The sequence below is a fragment of the Equus quagga genome, chromosome 1, assembly GCF_021613505.1.
Source record: "Equus quagga isolate Etosha38 chromosome 1, UCLA_HA_Equagga_1.0, whole genome shotgun sequence".
Classification (NCBI taxonomy): Eukaryota; Metazoa; Chordata; class Mammalia; order Perissodactyla; family Equidae; genus Equus; species Equus quagga.
In genome coordinates, this window is record NC_060267.1 from 68126913 (window position 1) to 68132912 (window position 6000).

Here is a 6000-nt window from a genome sequence, read left to right on the forward strand (position 1 = left end):
TATCTAGAAACTGCTGCCATTTTTCTAGAGGTTAATTTTTCACAATTTCTTCCCATATAATACCATTTCTGCTAATTTATAAAGATGAAACTTATAAGTGATTATATACAAAGATAATATTACCCACAAAGGTTTACAAATTTGAAAAATTACAAATAAATGGAATGCGTAACACTACAGAAGTGATTAAAAGATCATTATGTAGCTATATGATTAAATACTTTGTCATCATTAAAACACATGTTTTAGAATAACATTTACCAACATCAGGAATTGCTTATGATGTACAGTTAGGAAAACAAAACAGATTCTGAGATGCATAGTATGATCTCAAATTGAGGTAAAAACTTATATTTGCACAAAAAAATGCTAGAAGAAAATATGACAAATGTTCATTTTTTTTTGTTTCCTGTTTGTGTTTTTAACATTTTATTTTTTTCCCAGAGAGAATGTTTTACTTTTAAACCTAGCATAAAATTATACAACCCAAAACAAATGGGTATAAGGATATCCATATTTCATCTAATAAGCGTGCATTTGTGGTCAGATCAGAGTTTTAATCCAAGTACTGCCACTAACTTCATCTCTTTCTTCAGCCTTAGTTTTCTCATCTGTAAAATGGAGATAATAATAGCACCCACCTCACAAGTTGATGAAGTGAGATGAAGTACTAGTCATTGTGCCTAGCATCTAGAAAGTTCTCAAAAATTTTCGGCTGCTATTATTTATTATAGTGGCTTCTTCATATCTAGATAATTAACACCATTTGGTATGCTGAATATTTGGTCTTCATTTCTCAATTCCCTGGATACAGTTTTTAGTTAATTTTAATGCAGTGTTTTGCAAATGTGTCAGTTTTATGATAATAAATCCTATGATAGCATTTAGCACAAGTACGACAAAGGCTTCAGCTTCCCCCGTGGGGACATCACAGTAATCACGGCATCAACAGCAACACGCTTCTTGAGTAGATCAATTAATTCAGGCAGACGAGATATTTATTTTGCATTTTTCAATTTTTATGCTCCCTGGTGACTTCCTGTTGTTAAATGTTTGCCTTTACTCATACGCTTTCTTTCATCTGGACCACTGAATGGTGTAATGAACTCAAAATTACATATATGAGAGTACTTTATCGAACACCATCTACAACTGAAATCAAGATCTAAGAGAGGAAAGAATGAGGTACTAAAAAGGGTGAGAGAGAACATTATAGCTCTGCATAACTTTTCAAAACCTTCCTTAATACCTAGCAGTATTATACAGTTATGAATTAGAGATTGGGGAGGTTGAACAGTTTTTCATGCTTGTTAGCTATTTGAATTTTTCTTCTTTAATTTCTATTCATGTCATTTGCCTGTTTTTATTGTTCTCACTCTTTTTTTTTTCTCTCTCTCTCTCCCTCCCTCTCTCCCCTGCCTCCTTTTGCGAAAAGGGGAATGGATCAGAGGGATACAGAAGTCTCTCACACAACTCAACAGCAAAATACGCACCTGAGAATCATGAAGGTCTGGAAGCAGAGACGAGAGAGAAGAATAGGTTCTAAATGTCATAGAGGAAGTCCATCAGGGAGTGTAGTCTATCGTGGCCTCTTTCTAGTCTTTGCAACAGGGAAGGAAATACTGGGAGAAAATTCTCCCATTGTAATTTAAGATCAGCTGATGTGCAGACCTAATCACTTAACTCTGGAGGATGAATTTTTAGCAAGTTGTGCTGGCATAGAACCAGAGCCACCTCTCTGCCATCCAGGGAGCTGTGCCCTGTCCAAAAAACATGCATCAGTACTTTGGGTGACCGCTTCTTTGGGTGCTATTTCAGCTCCAGGGGTAGTGACTGCTCCTAATAACTGTTATTCCTGTATTTTTTAGAGTTTACTTCTTATAGGCCAATTTCTTGTTGTTCCAATGCCCATTATATGTAATAACCTTTTTTATTAAACATTTCCTGTTCAAATCACTGGTGGTCTCTGTCTTCTGATTGGACCCTGACTGATACCCCATTCCCAATTCTAATTGAAATTACCCTAAAAGTCATATTTCTTACCCTTTAAAAAACTAGCTACCTTTGTTTTCACCAGTTTGTGGTTTTGGTTCCTAATATTGCTAATTATACTAATATTATGAATTGTTATCCACTATTGATTTTTCCCTTTGATGAGATCAGGATGTCTCATTGGCATTAGTAACATTTTGAACTGGATAATTCTTTGTTATGAGGGGCTTTCCTGTGCATTACAGCATGCTTAGCAGCTTCCCTGGCTAGATACTAGGCCACTAGATGAAGATAGCACCCCCTTCAAAGTTGTAACAATCAAAAATATCTCCAAACGTTGCTTGGTGTCCCCTAGGGGCCAAAATCACTCCTGTTTTAGAAACATTGAATTAGATAGTCTCTTCTATTTTTTAAAAAAATGTATTCCTAACAACCATTTGAAATATATTTTGGAATCTGGAATGAAAGCAGAAGCTTATTTCATTTTTCTTCTGCATATACAAGCCATTGTGCCAGCGGAGATTATTAAACAATGCTTCCTACTCCACTGATTTAAAATGCTGGCATTATTTTTTATTTCTTACACATATCAGTTTATGCTTTAGAACTATTTTTCTATTCCATTAATCTTTCATTCATTTCTATGTTTTAATTATTTTAGCTCCATAATACACTTTAAAATATCTGAGAAGGTTGGGTGTCTATAATAACTCTTCTTTTTCAAAATTTACATACTTATTCTTGTCCATTTACACTTCCAAACGAGCATTTAAATGATCTTGTGAAGGTCTTTAAATGTTTCCTTCAGATTTTCAATGAATTGTATTAAACGTGTTAATCGCAATAAAAAGAACTGACATTATTTTAAGGAGTCACTCTTCTTCTAAAGTAAATGGTGTAGTTATTTATCCGTATCGCCCTGTATGCACCTCAGTGAATCTCTGTAATTTTCTTCACAAAAATCCTGTCTGTTTCTTATTAAGCTTATTTCTAGGTATTTTCTCTTGAGATTAGGATTACGGTTATTTGTTTCAATATGTTTTCTAACTGTTCATTGCTAGTTTAAATGAAAGTTGTAGATTTTCACATATTTATTGTATATCTGACAACTTGATTGAATTTTTATAAATCTTATATTTTTTCAGCTATTTTTTTTGGCAATCAAATCTATGTCAATGTAAAAACTTTAGAAGAATACAGATTTTCCATGAAGCTACTATCTCCTCATAAAAATTAAAACTTTTATAATTTTCTGAGAGTTTAATTTTCTCATCTCATTCACATCTTTTCAGAAAGAAGTGCTGGAAGGCACACATTGGGAGGAGATAAGGTAATAGTTCTTCCAGGATATAAAAGGCAATGCTGTGTATTTTCCTCTCTTTTCTCTCTCCTTGGTGTCACATGGCCAGTCCCAGGATAGATATTTGGAAAATAGGAAGGTATTGTCACTTCAGTGTGGCTTAGCAAAGATTGTCAAACATATTTTATGCATCTAACTTGATCTTAGGTCTGGGAAGGAAAGAAAATAAACCAGTCCTAGACCTTATCTTAAAGGAATTTATCACACAAGAGTGAAGAGGACATATAGATAATTTCAAAATAACATGGTACTTGCTGTAAAAGAGAAATGCCCAAGATGTGGCCACTGAAAGAGCTTCAATGAGGGAGTGTTATACCAGCCCAAGGGGAAGAATGGATGGAGACAGGTGAAGGATTTTCCAAATAAAATTGCTTCTAAGCTAGATAAGAATGATTTAGCTCAGTTACTGTGTATGGGGTAAGGATTGGATAGGGACTAGTTGAAATGGAAGGTACAGCATGAGCAAATTCATAAATTTATGTGGTTGGAGGAGCAGAGACCAAATAGGATCCAGAGTTGCTAAAGTTCAAGGCAAGGAGTAATAGACATGAAGCTTGAAGAGGTAGGAACCAGATCTTAAAGGTTTTTACATCGGGTCAAAGTACTGGGACTTAATTTTGTGGGAAATATGGGACCTATATGTGAGTTAATACTGTCAGATTTGATTTTTATAGGTAGAGCAGAGTAGGGGGGTGCTTTGAAGGATGAATGCATGGATGTGAGGTGGTCTAGATGCAAGAAAACAGGTGAAGAAGGTTATTAAAAGTCGAACTGGGTTATGCCAGCAAAAATGTGGATAAAAACAGAAATTTTAGAAATAGGCAGGATTTGACTAATTGGATATTATGATGGGTTTCCAGTATGTCAGTTTATCTGAGTTGGAACTATGTTTCTCAGAATCCCCTTCTGTGGATAGTTTCAGGTGAGCATGAATGACATGAAACATTTCATGTGAGATTTAGAAGGCAGAAGTGACACAGCAGTAATATTATTTTTATGCTGGGTATGTCAGGGGGGCACTGGGCACAGCTGCAGCTCAAACACATTGTTACTGATATGCTGGCTCATCTTATTGGCTTGAGCAGCTGCCGGACCCACAGCCCCTCCAATTCCCACTGGATTTCCTTCAGCTTTTCTTGAACCAGATCCAGTGCCAGGTGCGGAAGGAACAGCCACATAAAAACTATTTAACGAGCTCTCACAATTCCTAGGGTCAAATTCCAATATAAATTCGTATTTTCTGTCATTCCTGGTGGTTCTATTTTTCTGATCAAACCCTGACTGATACAGATATAGCGAGTGATGGAGTGGAAGGAGTGTACAAACTCACCAGGTTTTCATTTGGGGTCATTCAGTGGTCAATGCAGAATGCATTGTAATAGAGGATACATAAGAGGAATAAATCTGGAGTTAGTATGTAAATAAAAAAGATCAGCTTTGAAATGTTAGGTTCGATTTGTGTGAAATATCTGTCATCATGCCAAATTGATATAGTAGATAGTGGTTATATTAAGCCCAGAGGAGGGATCAAAAGTAATGACAGTAAGGGCTGGCCAGTGGCATAGTGGTTAAGTTTGCATGCTTTGCTTTGGCAGCCTGGGGTTCCCAGTTTCTGATCCTGGGCATGAACTTACACACCACTCATTAAGGCATGCTGTGGCAGTGTCCCACACACAAAATAGAGGAAGATTGGTACAGATGTTAGCTAAGCAACAATCTTCCTGAAGCAAAAAGAGGAAGATTGGCAACAGAGAGTAGCTCAGGGACAATCTTCCTCACCAAAAAAAAAAAAAGTAGTGACAATATATTGAAGTCATTATTGTATAGGAGGTAGGTAAAACCATGATAATTGGTGAGGTCACCCAAAGAAAGGAAGCAGAAAAAGTGGAGAGGGCACAGTACAGAATCCTTGGGAAGGGAACTGGGGAGAAATAGATTCGGAAGACTGAGAATCGGTAGTTAAAAAAGGTAAAAGAAGAATGGGGGAAAAGAGTATAATGGAAGCCAATAATTTAAAGATTTAAGAAGCAAGTTCCACTATATCACGTGTGGCAAAGAGGTCCTTTGGATTTGTTAATCTGGAGGTTACTGGCAGGTAGCCTTCGGCTAAACAGTTTCCATGCAATAGTAGGAGTACAAGCCAAATCATAATGAATTAAGCACTGAAGGATGAGTATGTAAGTGAAAGATGGTTGAGCAAGGAGCAGAAAGCTTGACTAGTATCTGGAGGTGGATATGGAGTCAAAGTAGGCCTTTCTTTGGGGATGAGAGGTGCTTGTATTCTCAGGGGAGAGATCCAAGGAAGACAATGAAGCTATAGGGAAGCTGTTAGAATTGATAGAGCAAACAACTTAGGTAAACAGAGGGGACTGAGGTCAATTGCCCAAGGAAAGGGGTGGGCTCCGAAGTAAAAAAAGACATTTGTAAAACTAGAGGGGTGATATTTGCAATTAAAGATGGATTTGGAGGTGGGGAGCAGTATTCTATTTTCTTGATTAATACAAAGCTGTCTGCTGAACATGAATGGAAAAGGGGCCTGTTGGGACAAGAGAGAACTAAAATTTGGAACAGTCACTTGGGGAAATGGGGAGATAAACCTGGTGCAGGGACGAAATTGGTTTTTGGTGGATCGTCTAAGGAAACTACAT